The sequence below is a fragment of the Nicotiana attenuata genome, unplaced genomic scaffold (genome assembly GCF_001879085.1).
Source record: "Nicotiana attenuata strain UT unplaced genomic scaffold, NIATTr2, whole genome shotgun sequence".
NCBI classification, from domain to species: domain Eukaryota; kingdom Viridiplantae; phylum Streptophyta; class Magnoliopsida; order Solanales; family Solanaceae; genus Nicotiana; species Nicotiana attenuata.
In genome coordinates this window covers 210,325-228,516 of record NW_017670366.1, presented here as the reverse complement: position 1 = coordinate 228,516, position 18,192 = coordinate 210,325, and the positions used below count along the sequence as shown (strand labels likewise).

The 18,192-nt window shown below is 37.7% G+C and overlaps 1 non-coding gene across 1 annotated transcript; it reads left to right on the top strand.

Annotated features, from left to right (window-relative positions):
• Positions 1-5,690: 5,690 nt before the first annotated feature.
• Positions 5,691-5,762, top strand: TRNAH-GUG. The gene has a single exon. It is a non-coding gene; the product is annotated as a tRNA-His (tRNA).
• Positions 5,763-18,192: the final 12,430 nt, after the last annotated feature.

Here is an 18,192-nt window from a genome sequence, read left to right as displayed (position 1 = left end):
GTGGGTTTGTACTGAAATTTTATGCCTATAGAAGTAGAATTCTGTAAAAATTTAGGCTTTTGGTCCAGTTATATTTCATTTTGCTGCTTTGAAAAATGGGGTTTAAGTATGAGTTGTTTGGAGAAACTCTGTAATGGGTAAGTGCGTCATATGTGGGGAGATTTGGTTTGCTCGCAAAGTGTTCGACAAAATGCCGATTAGAAATATGATTCGTAAGGTTTTAATTATTATTTTTGTTCGTAAGGTTATAATGGCATGCTAGTCTGCTATGCATTGTCGGGTGAGGCTGAGCATTAGCGTAGCAGGATTTAAAGAAGATATGAAGACAACATTAGTTGTCAATTTTGAAAATAGGAAGAGCTCCCTTTTGTTGAGTCTTACGCTAGAAGAGGTTCACGGTTCCATTCTACTTAATCACAATTCTGTAACGATAGAGGCTCGCTCAAATATTAGCCAAAAATGAGTTCAAATTGAGGTCCAAACCTCTAACAACTACAAGCAAAATCAGCCAAAAATGCGTTCAAATTGAGGTCCAAACCTCTAACAACTACAAGCAAAATCAAGCACTTAACCAGTAAACAAGATTCAGTCATGTCATGATAGAAAGGAAAAGATATGCAAACCAATCTTTACAGCTGTTATATTCTTCTTGGTATGTGTTTTCATTTGCATTATTTATTTTGGGATTAAAACAACTTATGCTTATGTGAGAGCAACTTTGGATGCTAGAAAAGATGTTGGGCTAGCAAGGATGGTCTTTTTCTCAATATCTATCCATTCTTGATGGATTGCATTGCCATTGATTTCTATACCATTACTGTGGTGACTTAGGCATGTGAGAGGAGAAGCACAGATGCCGCAATTAGGAGGTGTGAGAGGTTGGCCTTGGTGGGTATGAGGAGAGGTAGAGGTAGGCCAAAGAAGTATTCGGGAGATGTGATTAGGCAGGACATGACATAGCTTGAGCTTATCAATGACATTATCGTTGATAGAAGGATGTGGAGGTCAAGAATTTGAGTAAAAGGTTAATAGGCAGTCGACATTTTACTTTTTCCTTCCCAGTAGTTTTAGTTTTAGTTTAGTATGATATCCTTTTATTCTTAGATTGCTATCACTATCTACTGTTTGATTGCTATTTTTCGCTTCGGTTCTCTTAATATCTTGTTGTTATTATTATATGTTGTCACCTCTTCTTTTTATCTTCTCTTCAGCCGATGGTCTAACGGAAACAACCCCTCTGCCCTCTCAAGGTAGGATAAGGCCTGCGTATACTCTACCCTCTCCAGACCCCACCTGTGAAAATCCACTAAGTTTGTTATCGTTGTTGTAGTATTACTGTGGTGACAACTAGGAGGTCCTTTTTAAGGTGATCAATGGTTATGGTTTAGATGGATCCTTCTTGAATTATGGTTTTGAACGGGAAAACTTTGAGACAATTTTATATTTTTATTATGGAGATGCCATTTTGCTGGGACAGTTAGGGAGGTCAAGAATTAAATTTAAGAAAGATAAGAAGTTTTCTTTTACCTAGTGCCAAGATTGAGAGCATGGTAAAGACGTTGATGAAGGGTCGACAAGTGCGACTTATAAATCACAATTCACGAATGCGACTTATAAATAACAATTGATTAATGTGACTTATAAATCACAATTGACTAATGCGAAGGAAGTGCTGCTTATTAAAGTCAGTTTCAAACTCATAGATTGCAACTGATGAATGAACTTAAAAATTGCGAATGAGACTTATAAATCGCAATGACTAAACGAGACATAGAAACCGCAACGCGAATGAGAATATAAGACGCAATGAACGAGAGCTATAAATCGCAGATGGCAAACTTGTAGGTTGTAATTGATTAATATGACGTATAAATCGCAATCGAAAATATGACTATAAATCAAACGACTACAAATGGTGATTGCTAAAGTAAGTTTACAAATATTTGTATTCGTTTAAGGTTTTCTTTACAATTTGCATTTGTCTGGTAAACATGATAAGACCATCACCATATTAATATAGGGTTGTTTAACAAGAATGTAACATCAGTCTTCTCTGTTCTTATCTATTCAATCAAAAGTCATAACCAAAACAAACTAAGATTTACTGCATATATATCATTACATCAAACACTCAATCAATTTCCAACTATAAATAGCTCAACCTTTTAGTTTCCTCATCATCATCTTCTAACCAAGAATCCAACAATATCTCGTCAAGTTCAGTGTAGTACTAATACACACAGAACTATGTCTAGAACTGTCAATCTTTGCATTTTAATGGTTACAATGATGTTAATGCAACGAAGGGGAGCCTTGGCGTAACTAGTAAAGTTTCTGTCATGTGATCAGGAAGTTACGGATTCAAGTCGTGAAAACAGTCTCTTGCGGAAATACACGGTAAGGCTGCGTACGATAGACCCTTGTGACCATGCCTTTCCCCGGACCCCGCGCATAGCGAAAGCTTAGTGCACCGGGCTGCTTTTTAATGATGTTAATGGCAATGAATGAGAAGTCTGAAGCTACTCGTCAACTTTTGCAGGCCACCAATCCACCTGCTGGCTCAAGCATTCCATCTTTTCCTACAATTCCAGTAATCCCAAACATGCCAAGTTTTCCAAGAGTACAAGGAATGCCACCAATTCCAAGTATTCCAATTACAATTTCTGCAGGGTCACCAAGATTTGCAATGCCACCAATGCCTTCTTCATTCCCTTCCTTCCCAAGAATATTCCCTTCTATCTCATCCATTCCATTCTTCGCCGCACCACCTCCTAAGAATTAATTAAGTGGATTGTATTGTTGTTACATGGCGTTTCGTAACGTATCGTATCGTATCGTATCGTATTGTATTGTATTATATTGTATTGTATTGTATTGTATTGTTTGATGAATACAACGTTTGGATAGATTGTATTTTTTATCGTCGTTTCATGATATCGTGCACCAACAATACAAAGAATAAACTTGCAACATTACTTTAAAAAAAATAGGATACAAAGTAGAATTATTATATAAAAATGTAGGATAAAGGATAAAATATGATTATTTAATAATATGGAAGGGCAAGATGAGAGGAAAAAAGTAAGGAAACGACGCTACCAGTACACCAAATTCATCGTTCCATAAAGTGACACTTTTTATCGTTACATAATAATGGATTTAACGATACTAAACAATAAAATTTAAGTAACAATCAAAACAAATATTGTATTTAAAGTAATAATACGATACAATACAATAGATAACAACCATCCAAAACAAGCATGTAATACTCAGTGTAATCTCATAAGTGAGGTCTGGGGAGAGTAATGTGTACGCAGACCTTACCCTTACCCCGGAATTATTTATTCTAGGGCCACAGTACTATTTTTCTTGTGTGTGGAGTTGTTCAGTCCTCATTCATAGTATTATGGTCTGATTTGTGATTAGGGTGGCAAAATGGTTAATAGAAAACAGTTAATCACCCATATTATCCACTAAAAAATGGGTTGGATAATGAACTTTTTAAAAACGGGTCAAATATGGATAAGAACCATATTATCCATTTAGAAAATAGATAACCAATGGATAACCAATGAGTCTAACTTTTACATTTGTAAAGCCTCAAATTGGCGGTTCCTCAAGTTAGGGAGACTAAGAATTCTCCCAAAAGTGATCATATGCAAGAAGTCATGGATAATATGGTTACCCATATTATCCGCCGGTTAACCCGTTTTTTTATCCGTATTAAATATGGGTCGGGTCGAATAATTTATCCGTTTTTTCATTACCTGTTTTCGACCCTAACCATATCCGCCCCGCTCCGCCCGTTTGCCACTCCTATTTGTGATTAGTTTACATGTTGTCTTTGATTGCATTGCAAGTTCTTGAATTTTCAGGGGAGGGTCTGGACTATGATTTTGTATCATGTATGTGACTTTACAGTATGCATTTGTTCTCTCTATGTATCAACCTATTTATGTTGATCGCTTTATTGTCTTTTTAAGTTTAATTCATTCTACCATATATTCCATTCTCAACATATCTAGAGTTAATATACTTGGTGAATCAACTGAAACAAAAAGAATATGTATTAAATGGATGCACTATTAAACAAAAGGAGAAAAAATGTGTTAAATGGGAAGTGCTCTCTATTCCTCTTGGTAATTAACCCAACCTTAACCAAGAGCACCATTTAAACTTGTTGGAGCATCGGTGCCAATAGTTAATGTTATACCAATTTTAGAAAATATATACATAAAATATTTAATTTTGCAGAAAGACCATGAGTTCACGTGCCCAATAATTTTGCCTATAAATCTGCCCCATCGTCGATCGTAAGAAATATTCCTTTTTTTTTTTTGGATTAAACAAGCTAACATTAGCAGCTAGTACATGTATGAAAATAAAGCCCAAGAGGCAAGTTGCCAACTTGCCATAATTCTCTTTACAATGTCACACGTTTTGATAAAATAATTTATATTTATTAAAAATAATCTTATCAAAATAATATATGACTTAGAGGGCATTGAGACACAACTTAATTTGTGTTTGAATTAATTTAAAATTTAAAATATTGCAATAACAAGCTCATTTTTCGTTTTAATAGTTTTAAGGGCATTTCAATCATCTTAACAAAAACATTTTTTTACCAAACACATCAGTTGTTTATTTTCAGCTCCAATACTTTTATCCAAACACATAACTACTTAATTATAAATTCCGTCTCACTACTTTAAAAAGTACTTGTAAGTAAGGGTGTTCATAAAAACCCGAAAAATCGAACCAAACCGAAAACCGAACCAAACTGACCCAAAAAACCGATACTTTTAGGTTTGGTTTGGTTTTGAATTCCAAAAACCGATCAAATTTGATTTGGTATTGGTTTTAATCAGAAAATAACCGAAAAATCGAACCAAACCGACTATAAAAGTAGCTATTTAAATTTATTATTACACCTATATATATGTATATTTTTATATAAAGTTTCTAAAATTTTATGGTACATATTAGTCGTTTTTATTTTTAGTCTAGTTCTTTGCTATTATGATAATCTAACTCTTTGCCTTTACATTCTAGTTTGGTTGGTAGTTTTTTCCCGCTAAGTACAAGAATTTATTTCATGTTAAAAATAATTAATTTTTAATTGAGTACTTAAATTATTCATCACTATTTGATTCAATTATCATTAATATATCTTGGTAAATGATAGATTTCTCAAAGAGCAATTGGTTTGATAGTGTTACGTTGAAAATGTAGTCACAAAAATATACGTTTGGTAGTGTATGTCCCACATTTAAGGAAAAACCGATAAATAGACAAAAAAACCAAAAAACCAACAAAAATCGACAAAAACCGAATCGATAAAAAACCGATTTAGTTGGTTTGGTTTGGTTCCAATATTGAAAAACCGACTTACTTGGTTTGGTTTCTTATTAGGGAAAAACTGACCCAAACCGAACCATGTACACCCCTGCTTGTAAGGACTCACTGCTTAATATAACTACTTCAATTCAGCTAACCCTAACGGGCTCTTAAATTTCATCTTCCTTTTAACTCCTTGGAAAGTTAAATAAAAATAATTGTGGCATTTCTCATTGGTGGTTAGTGGATCTGTGAGCGTGAAAAGTGAAAAGGAAATTAAGAAAATCATATAATAGAACTGAAACAAAATCGATTTTAAATTTTCAAATTCAATTGTGTCACAACAAGTGGCTGTAGTTTAGTGGTGAGAATTCCACGTTGTGGCCGTGGAGACCTGGGCTCGAATCCCAGCAGCCACAAATTTTCTTTTTCTTTTTGCTGCTTTATGTCTAGTTTTTTCCTCCTTAATTTGGCCTAGCAGTAGCCTTTTCAACTATTTCTTAATAAATTTTGTGTAATTATTTCTTAACTTTGTTTTTAAAAAAGTATTAAATTAAGCTCTCGGATTGGCGGTCAAACATTTTGCATATCATGGAAAAGTTTCAAAGGAAAATACAAGTTGTTTGCTTAACAATTTTCTGATGTTTCGGTTGGCATATTTCCCTAATTTTGTCGAATTCGAATTGCTAAAGAATGTGAAAAATATGTCAGTAAAGCGTCAACAAAGGTAGGATGATTGGAATTCTTTCACCCTAAAATAATGATTGGAATTCTTTCACCCTAAAGTAAAAAATTTGAGTCGAGACTGAAAATGGAGAATTTTTTGATAGAAAACGGTTTACCCCTTACAGGACTACTAGCGCAAAGCCGAATTAGTTGGGCAAATATGTTCTATTTATTAAGATAACTAGATGGCCGGTGTCCGTGCTATGCACGGGCATATGCCCGACAACATTATGTTTGTATCTGTATAGCCCGAAAAGTACCAAAAAGACTCAAACACTGCGAAGACATGTACTTGTTTCAACAGTTCAGTAAGATTGCAAAGATATGTACTCAACACTACAAAGATCTGTATAGGCAAAATGGTAATACTCTTCTTTTAGCTTTCCCCGTGTTCATTTACCCATATCGTTTCTTCTCTGCAATTTGAGAGGAACATCCCCAACTTTCTCTGCTTTTAGTTCCCCTCTCATTTCTCTTCTCTTTTGGTGAGTGGCAGTTCGTTTGCTTCTTAACTCTATGTTTCCTTTCAATTCTTCGTTCATTTTTTTCTTTGTTCATTCTCCAATACAAAATTGTTCATCTAAAATTTCTTTGATTTGTTGCCCGTAAGTACATTAATCTGTCTAGGAACAAAGTTTATACAAAATAACAAAAAGATTATGATAGATGTACTTGCAATAAAGTACATTCTACAGCATGTTTCCCTGGTATATTCTTCCATACCAGACAAAAGAAAGATGCATCCCTTTTGAATGTTAGCTTGTTAGACAAACATTTGTTATTAGAGAACCTGCAATGAGAAAACTTAAGCAACACTGAAGAAGAAAGAATATTTCAATTAAGCGAACCATCAAATACCAGCCGATTACTAATTCAAATATATCAAATGTAGAATTTCCAAAAGTAATAGAATTGCAGAGCACATTGCCACCTAACGCACAAGGGGATAGAAGAAGATGATTTCAGCAGTACATAAAGAGAAATTGATGCAACAACTATAGTGAACCGGAGATGTTTTCGAGTAACTACAGCAGGAAGAGGTAACAAGAAAACAACACCACCAGAAAATACTCAAAGAGAACACAAGTAGAATGCATCAGAAAAAATAATTGGCAATTAGAATTTTACATTAAATAAGTAGTTGCAACATCAATTCCCCTAACCTTCTTCAGAATGAAAATCATGCAATTTTATGTCATTCCGTTTTACACCATTTACTAAACAAGTATGCTTCAGGATAGTCTTTGAAGTAATGAACTATATAAAGACTTCCGAAAATCTTAACAACTACGCACCATAATCGCAGATATTTGTGACTGCATCTGTACTAAGGTAATTTTCATAGGAACTCACTGTACTTTTTTATTTTCATATGAATCTTAGGGAGGCAAGGTTTATCAACCCTCCTATGTAAATTAGTTTCCAACTTGTTCAATTTTTTATAATCTTAAAATCTCATTTTTATGACAAAGTTGCACTTCTTTAGTACTTCAGAATCTCCCCAACAAAAAAAAGCAAAATGCGTACCTTAAGGTCTAGCTTAGTAGTATATACAAGCCAAAAATCTAAAGTGAACTGCACCAGGAGCTTATTTTACCTGCAGATATTTTTACAAACAAGACAAAGGTCGCATAATCTTGAAAGTAAAAAAAGAAAGTGACAACCATATCAGCCTAGAAAAATCTATGATATTAATCTCAAGATTCGCACCTAAGACGTAATATCACATATCAGAGTGTTTTGGTCAGTAAGTTTCGGAAACAAATGCCAGTAGATTAATAATCAGAAGAGACATCAGATAACAATTGATCTAAATCACGCACTAGAGTATCAATTTCTAGACATGCATGTGAAGATCACATAAAAATACAGGCACACATGTAGAATCTAGCAAAAATCTAGCTTCAAACAAGTGCAGTAAAAAAAGATTAATTGGAGAAAAAGCTTACCAAAACCGAGAGCTAAACTTGAGACAAATTAGACGAAACGAACAACCTTCACAAAATCTTAATCCACAAATGAATAAACTTTGAATGGAATCCAGCGTTCCCGAATACAGTGATAGGAACTTGGATATAGGAGAGAAAGAAGTCAATTTGAGAGAGAACATTGAAACGGGTAAAAAAGTGGGACGTGTTTGGTTTTGAGGGCTGAAAGACAACTTTCGATTTAGCCATAAAGATGTTTATAAAAAAGAAAGAGGAGGAGGAAGAAGAAGAAGAACTTACCAGGAAGAGAGAGATTGAGTGCAGTTATGCAGAGAACTCTGAAAATGGTTAGCTTCCATCGATGGAAGAGGAAACCAAAAGGGTGGACCAACATTAAAAAAATTACTATTTCTTAATTAAGCGTCCCAATTTTCAATCAATTTTCCCCATGACAAAATTTATATGTTGAGTTCTACATATATTTTGGTGAACTAATATAATTAATTGTATTCCAAGAAAATAAAGGGGAATTTATGAATTTCTCAGTAAAATTTGAAAAAATGACATTGTACAGTCACTCTCAAATAATATCCAAAAATATATATATTTTTTGTATGTATAGATATTATTATTGTTTACTCTAAAATTCAAGTAACAATTAAACTTATATTGTGGTTTTAAAGATATGTGATTTTATCCAATACCAATTGATAAACAAAGAATTAAATAGATAAACTAGAGAATGAAATAAGTCAAACCAGTGCACAAGCTAAATTTCGACCTCGACCTATGACAATCTCGAGGTGGGATAATAAGAACAACGAATCATAAGGCAATTCTGATGAACAGTAAGCAAAAAAGTGATGAACATATATTTCTTATCAATGAACTGTGTGTTACAAATGAATGGGCTCCCCTTTATATAATAGCGAAGTCCTAAATAAGGTACACTTTTAATCACAGTAGGAAATCATATTGGACAGTTGTCTAACCGCCAAGGACCAATCCGTTCCGAAATTTACGCCATGATCTTCAGGTCGTTGCGGGTATCTCACACTATCTGTTACTAAATCATAACGGTATTATCTCGAAGTAGGCCTTCTTCCGACCTCCGCAAATGATATCGACCTCGACCTCGATATTGGAAAGGAGCTTCGACCCCGAGCTCAGCGTCCTGGCCTCCCGACGTGGTATACCTTTTTCCACCGTATACAGATAGTCCCCTCGTTTCTTAGAATAAAATGACAAGAAATGACTTGAACCTCGATTTTCCAGAGGCGCTGATGATGACGTCATCTCATGACGTAAGCGCTCGAGGTGACCGAAATGTCTTGTCGGTTCGTTTCCCCAAACATTAAATATTTGCCAATGGCGGTCGACCACTAGCGCCGCGGAACCGTCATCGTGCGCCTATAAATACAAGGTTTCTATTTGAATCAAAGACTTTGCTTCCACCTTCAAAATTTTCTTGATCTCTTCCTCTCTTCATCTCTTCTCTTGGGAAATTGCAACTCTCTGATTCTCCTCACTGCGGACCGCAGAGAATGGACTGCGGCCGCGTTGATCTCAGTGCGGACCGCACAAAATGGTAGTGCGGCCGCACTGCCTCTTTACCTGGAAATCATGCTCTCTGAATCTCCCAGTGCGGACCGCACTGGCCTTATTTTGCCTGAGCTTTGTCTTGTCTTAGTGCTTGTGCAAGTTTTGCTTCTTTTGAGCTGGTCTTTGACATCTTGTCACTTTGTTGATCAAACCTGCAATCAAGTACAACTTGTGAGCCTTTTGGGACTATTTTGTACAAATTTCCAATCAAAACATAAGCAAGAAGGAGTATAAAATATATCAAAATCCCTAGTTATCATGAACATTCAGGCGGTGGAGTCGAGATCAGAGATGGTGATTCGTATGTTCTATGGATTGGGAGACTGAGAGTTTACGTGAGTAGATTGTTTCGTAGTTGTGGACTATAAAAAAATGTAGCCAAGGTTATCCAGAGGTTAGTATGTATTGTGATTCAGTCATTGTAGACTTTCAGAGAGTATTTAACTGTTGTGGGTGACCAGAGTTGATTTAGGGTTCATTGGTAGGCCTGTATGGATGTGTGTTCTGCACCGGGTCGGATTTGTTGACTCCGAATTGCTATTGTTAAGGAATGTGACATCCGATTGTTATTGAGTTTATTTGTGTTCTGGAGTGGTCTACGAGTTACCCTTCTGTGTTATAAGGAGTTGTGATTGTTGGTTATATGCACATATAGTGCGGTTCTATTGGGGTCTTATAGCGTAATTTGAGCGGGAAGAGTATTGGGTATTGCTTGGTGGACGACGTATTAGTTATGTTCTTTCGGGTTTCGTGTGGTGTTATGTCATTTGCCTCTCCGTGGTTATGGTGATTCACTTTTGGTACGAGACATCAATTGCGCGTGGTTGTTGATTTTGGGCATGGTGACTTGAGGTGTTTCATGTGGACCAGTGTTTGGATAGGGTCGCGCATTGCCGCGAAGTTATGTTGGGATATGATCCTTCAGGTTAGATTCGTGTGATTCTTGTTCTACAGTGTGTGATGGGTTCTTGGCATCGTGTTGAGGTGGTACTGGTGAGCTTGCGGTACATCACTCTCATTTGAGTCATTTTCCATGATTTGAGTACCTTTGGATTGTTGCTTTTTGGTGCACGGATTGCACGAATTGTGGCTTTAGATTGTATTGATGTGTCATGTCACAAGAGTAGTCGTGTTGGATGAGATTAGGTCATTGAACCTAGAATGAATACTATCAGATTCTATTTCAGTATGTTGGAAGGATAATATCAGAATTCAGCTTAGAAATTTACTACGGTCCTTACCGACGGAGAGGGAACTCCATGACTGGTTGATCGGAGGAATGATTATGATTTTTGCGTGTTTCTTTCATCAGCGGCGGTATACGAAAGTGTTGGAATAAGGCTTTGTTTGATAAGAGGTTTATTACCGATATTGGGTTGTTTGAGCGGTTGTTGTGATTAGAAGTTATTGCTATGAGTGTTTGAGTTGTGTGGTATATCATGTGATTTCATCTTGAATTGCGGTTATGGCTTGATACAGCGTGTTCGGACTTATTCAGTGTGTAGATGTGAGACTCTGATCTTATAGATGATTTCGGAAGTGGAAATTTGGTTCTAAGGTTATGGGCTAGGGTGAATTGTGAAATTTCACTTATGTTGTGTTATCGGACCTATATGGGATAGGGTGACGTGGGATCACCCCTGGGTATGTGCATGGTAAGGTTATACAACGATTTGATGGTTTTTGGAACAACTCTGAGCACGTTCGAGGACGAACGTATGTTTAAGTGGGGGACGATGTAACGACCCGACCGATCGTTTTGAGCATTTGCACTTCGCTCGCCAGTTCTCGGGCATGACTAGCCCCGTATAATATATTATGACTTATGTGAATCGTCGATTTTGGTTTTCAGGTTAATCGGAACATATATGGAAGAATGATTCTCATCTTGAAGCTTTAAATTCGAAAGGTTTGACCAAGTTTTGACTTTTTAGTATTAGATCTCGGATTTGGATTTTTATGATTTGGTTAGCTTCGTTAGGTGATTTTGGACTTGGGGAGCGCGTCTAAAATGTGATTTGGAGGTCCGTGGTAGAATTAAGCTTGAATTGGCGAAATTGGAAATTTGGCGTCTCTCGGTCGGCAGTGGAAATTTTGATATCGGGGTTAGAATGGAATTCTGGAAGTTGGAATAGGTTCGTAGTGTCCTTTGTGACGTGTGTGTAAAATTTGAGATCATTCGGACGAGGTTTGGTAGGTTTCGGCATCGTTTGCGGAATTCGGAAGTTTAGGAGTTCTTAGGCTTGAATCCGAGGGTGATTCGGTGTTTTGATGTTGTTTTGAGTATTCCGAAGGTTCGACTAAGTTTGAATGTTGATATATGACTTGTTGGTATTTTTGGTTGAGGTCCCGAGGGCCTCGGGATGATTCCAGGTGATTATCAAAGAGTTTGGAAATTTGGTAATGCAGCTGAAGCTATTGATTCTGTCTTAACCGCACCTGCGGAGTGGGAACCGCAGGTGCGAGGTCCGCAGAATCGAGTATGAGGCGCACGTGCGCAGATGGGATCGCAGGTGCGGCTTGGTCCCCGCATCTGCGATGACAGTAGATGCGATCAGGATATCGCAGAAGCGGAAGTGGGCTTTTAATGAAATTTCGCAGAAGTGGTAAGCTTTTCGCAGGAGCGGACCCGCAGATGTGGGAATGGGACCGCATATGCGGTTTTGCTGGCAGAACCTATAAATTGGAGACTTCACGAAATTTGGGTTATTTTCCACCATTCTTGTTCGGACTTGGAGCTTTTTGGAGGGTTTTGAAGAGTGAATTAAGGGGGTTTTCATGGAGGTAAGCTACTTGAACTCAATACTCATGATTATGGTGATTTTCAGTTGTTTAAGCATGTAATTAAAAGAAATTAGGGATGAAATTGATGGGTTAGGGCTTGAAAATTGGAGAGTTTGATTTGAGGATCTGAGGGACCATTTGAGGCCGGATTTTGATGAATTTGGTATGTATAGACTCGTGAGTGAAAGAGCTTTCTAGTTTTGAGATTTTTGTCGGATTCCGAGACATGGGCCTGGGGGCCGGGTTTGGGTGAATTTCGGGATTTTGGTCTAAATCGATAGTTTTTCGTATGGAATTGGTTCCTTGGCCTATATTGATTACATTTTATTGCTTTTGGTTAGATTGGGGACGTTTGGAGGCCTATTCCAGAGGCAAGGGCGTCGCAGAGTAGGGATTTGACGGGTTTGAGGTAAGTAATGACTGTAAATCTTGTCTTGAGGGTATGAAACCCTAGATTTCACATTGTTTTACTATTTTGAGGTGACGCACATGCTGGGTGATGAGCATGTGGGCGTGCACCGTTGGGGATTGTGACTTGGTCTGTCCCATAGCAACTATTAAGTTGCGTATTTGACTGAAAACTATATGATACTTATGTGATTTAGAAAGATTTTCTATAAATTGGGCTGAATGCCATATTTGGGCCTTGTGCCAAAGCTGTTTGGACCCTCAGGGGCCTTTTCATATTATTCTCTCGCTGTCTTGATTTAAGATCCATACTCAGTCATGCAGTGTTTACTGATTTAATAACTCAGTCTTTATTTCCCCGTTTTGATGCATAAAATGTTTTTTGGGGCTGAGCACCCTGTTTTACTGATAGCCCGAGTGGCTTGAGAGGTTTATGATTGAGTAAGGCCGAAAGCCTGTTCTTGTGAGGATATTTATGGGATCGGGCTCCACGCTGCAGCATGTTGTTACTAATTTGACTGAGCGAGGCCGAGTGCCTGATTGTGAGATATTGAGACTATGGCATGTGAGATGTCCGTGTGAATTTTGATATTGATGTTATAGCACGTGGTTGTCCGTGCGGATTATAGCGCTTGGGCTGTAGGAGCCCCTCCAGAGTCTGCACACCCCCAGTGAGCGCGGGTACCCTGAGTGAGTGATATGATGTTTTGCCCGAGGGGCTGTTCTTGATTCATGTTGTGCCCGAGGGGCTGTTTACGAGCGATTGTGAGGTTTGCCCGAGGGGCTGTTTATGATTCATATTTGCCTGAGGGGCCGTTCACGAGTGATGTTTTGCTCGAGGGTCTATTTATGTTTTTATCATTTTTAATCACTGTTTCATTACTTTGTTGGAAAAATTGTTGAAAGATGTTTTAAAACGGTTTTAGTGAAACTGGATTTTTAAACGAGATGATTTGATTCACATACTGATTTGAAAGCATGTTGTACTTACTGAGATTTCATAATATGGACTTTATGTGTTTCCTACTGCTCAGTATTTATTTACTTTTACTACTTACTGAGTTGGCGTACTCACATTACTCCTTGCACCTTGTGTGCAGATCTAGAGGTTGGTGGACGTGCTAGCGAGTGTTTATATCATCCATCGCAGATCTATCACAGTTAGCAAGATAGCTGCATGGCGATCACAATCCTGCTCTTCTCCCTCCTATCTTCCTATAGATGTTATTAGTTGTTTTCCAAACTGTATTGGCCTAGTATTATCAGACAGTTCTTAGTAGATGCTCATGACTAGTGATACCCCGATATCGGGCTTTCTTTTCGCAATGTTGTTTTGATTTAAACTCCTTAAGAAGGTTTATTATTAAATAGCTTGATTTTATCTTTAAAATGGAAATATTGATTGGTTTTGGTAATGTGTCGGCTTGCCTAGTACCATGATAGGTGCCAACACGACATGGTAGATTTGGGTCGTGACAAACCTGTTTGGATGTACTGAACCGGAAGGGGCTCCTAAGTGGTCATCCTCGACCCTGATCTTCGATTGATACTGATTGTGCACATCTGCCCAAGTTATAGCTGGATACTCGACCAAATTTTTGCTTCAACTGTCGTGATGCTATCGAACTCCGTTCGTTCAACCCTTGGGTGAAATCTTGAACGACCCAATCCTCTGTGACCGGTGGAAACTCCATGCGTTCCATTTGAAATCGGGATACGAACTCCCTCAACATTTCGTTATCCCTTTGTCTTATCTTGAAAACGTCTGATTTTCTTGTTGAGGCCTTTATGGCCCCGGCGTGTGCCTTCACAAAAGAATCTGCTAACATGGTAATTGAGTAGATGGAATTCGGTGGCAAGTTGTGATACTAAATCATTGCTCCCTTCCATAGAGTTTCTCCAAATTTTTTCAAAAAAACGGACTCGATCTCATCGTCTTCTAAGTCATTTCCCTTTATTCCGCATGTGTACGAAGTAATATGTTCACTAGGATCGGTGGTACAGTTGTATTTAGGTATATCCGGCATACGGAACTTCTTAGGAATGGGCTTCGGAGCCGCACTCTGACAAAAAGTCTTCTGCACGAACTTTTTCGAATCCAAACCCTTTAAGATCGGGGGTGCCCCCGGTATCTGATCAACTCGGGAGTTGTATGTTTCCACATTTTTATCATTATCTTCAATTTTCTTCTCTCCTGAATCAACTCTTTTGGTGAGCTCCTCGAGCATTTTCATAATTGTAGGATCACTCCCTAATCCGTTACGATTCGACCTTTCTGGCACTGGCTCGGTACGGCGAGTGATTTCCGACTCAACCGCACTCGGAGTTCTATGTTGACTTTGAAGCTGAGCAATAGCGACCTGCTGAGCCTGTAGCATCTCGAATATTACGTGGAGATTAACTCCCCGGTCTCCTACGCCCTGTGTTCCTTAGCCACCAGATCGGCCTTCCCTCTGCACACTCCCTTCGGGGTCTGCGCCTACTGCATTCAAAGTAATGTGCGAACTGATATCAACTGGATCGACGACCGGCCCTCCCCCGAGATTAGTCGGTGGCACCCCAGGTCCTGGAGCAATTATGTTGTCGTTTTCCCCGTGAACTCCAAGACCAACATTACCATGTACGGGTGCATTTTGTGAGTTTGACATATTTTAACCCGAGAACAAAAATTCTTGACAAGAATAAGTGTGAAAATAATGTGTGTTATCAGAATCAGTACTGGAACAATCACTATTATCTTTAGCCCCACGGTGGGCGCCAAACTGTTTACTCTAAATTCGAGTAATAATTAAACTTATATTGTGGTTTTAAAGATATGTGATTTTATCCAATACCAATTAATAAACAAAGAATTAAATAGATAAACTGGAGAATGAAACAAGTCAAACCAGTGCACAAGCTAAATTTCGACCTCGGCCTATGACAGTCTCGAGGTGGGATAGTAAGAACAACGAATTATAAGGCAATTCTGATGAACAGTAAGCCAAAAAAGTGATGAACATATATTTCTTATCAATGAACGGTACGTTACAAATGAATGGGCTCCCATTTATATAATAGGGGAGTCCTAAATAAGGTACACTTCTAATTACAGTAGGAAATCATATTGGACAGCTGTCTAACCGCCAAGGACCATTCCGTTCTGAAATTTACGTCGTGATCTTCGCGCCGTTGCGGGTATCTCGCTCTTTCTGTTACTAAATCATAACGGTACTATCTCGAAGTAGGCCTTCTTCCAACCTCGGCAAATGATATCGACCTCGACCTCGATATTGGAAAGGAGCCTCGACCCCGAGCTCGGTGTCCTGGCCTCCCGACGTGGTACCAATTTTTCCATCGAAGAACAAAATCGGGTAACCCCCGATTTCCACCGTATACAAGTATACAATTTTATATATTCTTACGGTTACCGAATATAAATAATTTTGGCCGCGGGCTAAAAGTGATCTTTACCCTTAAATTTTCCTCAAGAACGATTTCAAGTTTTTAACTGAGTTTAATGGAACACTGACTTTTTTATTTTTTTTCAAAATAGTTGTGCTGCTTTAATTTTTGATAGAGATTGATAGTTTACTAATATCTCAGTTAAACGTAGATAGTCTACTGAAAAATCTCAATCACTATTCTTGTAGTACTTGCTTCTTTGTCAAAGTAAAATTAAAGTTTGATACCAAATCATAAAATCTTACTACTAGGTTAGGACCGACTACTTACCAAAAACGCCATAGGCTTACCCTCTAACTACTAATTCCATAGGTTAGGACCAACTATTGTCTAGAATATCTGAATTTTTTTTTCTCGCGTGATATTCGATATCCATATTGAAGATTTGGAGTCAGAGGCGGTTCCAGAATTTGAAGGTTGCGGATGCCACCATATATGTTGGGTTTGTTATTAATAAATAATAATAAAAGAGGTGTGAATGAAAAATGGTGGGAAAAGAAATGGAGGGAAGTGAAATTTTGAATGAGTTTATTTCACTTATGCACTTTGTCCCTCATTGGTAGAAGGAAAGAAAATCTTTGTGTATATAAAGAGAAGCTCATCTTTTAGCTCTTAAAGAGCTAAGAAGAAGGCAAGCCTCGCGCCGTCGTCGTCGCTCGGCTTCGGCTTCGGTTTTTTAATTAATTAATTAAATTAATTAAAGAAAATTCAATCCGAAATAACCCGCGACGCGCTCCGGTCCGACCCGTTTTTCTTTCCCGGATTATTTTAAATCCGTTTTATATTTCCCGCAATATTTTGAACAGCTATGACTGTTCTGAAACAGTGTCACACCTGTTCCAACAGCTATGGCTGTTCTGAAAGGTTGCAAACCTCTTCAGAAACAGCACCGAAATTGGCTATAAATACACCTTCAAATCCCAGAATATTAACTTACAAAATTTTCTGAATCTTCTTCTTCTTCTGCGCAAAATATTCCAGTGTGTTTTACAACCATCGAGTGGTTCGCCGATCACCAGAGTTTTAGGTACCGATACATTGGTGAGTTAAATCGTTCTATCCTGGGAGGATATATTCCAGAACCTCGGGTACTTGAGGGGAATAATTTCCTTAAGGACACAATATGTATTCAGTGGGCTCGATTTGTTCCTACAACATTTTCAGAATTTATTTTGAAGAAGTTTACTGTTTTCGGAATTTAATTTCTATTAACGTTCTGTTTTTGTTTTCAGAAAGATTATTATTTAATTTATTTTCAGCAATACAGATATATAACAATCTTAAGTAAATTAATTTATTATATTCTGTACTCTGTCTGCATTTTACTATTCTGATTTGAAGATATAAAAACTTCATCAGGGTATTGAAATTCAGAAAACGATTTGAAGAACATAAAAACTTCATCGTTTTTCTGTAAAACAGTATATAAAAACATTAGTTATTTTTTACATATTGTTTATTGATTACAGTATTATTTACTATTTTGGTTTTGTCATTAATTGATTGATTCTTCTGTTGTTGACAGTAAGAAATGGCAAATGAAAATGGAAATCCTTCTGCGACTGTTGGTGCAACGACGATAGCCTCGTAAAGCCGCACTGCTGTTCCTCCGGCTGAGAAACCGGGAAAATTTTCTGGAACCAACTTCAAAGGATGGCAGCAAAGGGTGTTCTTCTGGCTTACCATACTTGGTATGCAGAAATTCACTAGTGAAGAGCCTCCAGTGCCTGCTGCGGACATGCCGGATAATGAAAAGTTCATGGTTGTTGAGGCGTGGAAGCAGGCAGATTTTCTTTGCAAAGGCTATATCTTAAGTGATTTAGAAGATGACTTGTACAATGTGTACAGTGCAATGAATACTTCAAAATAATTATGGGACGCACTTGAGAAGAAGTACAAGACAGAAGATGCATGCTTGAAGAAGTTCGTGGTTGCCAAGTTTCTAGACTATAAAATG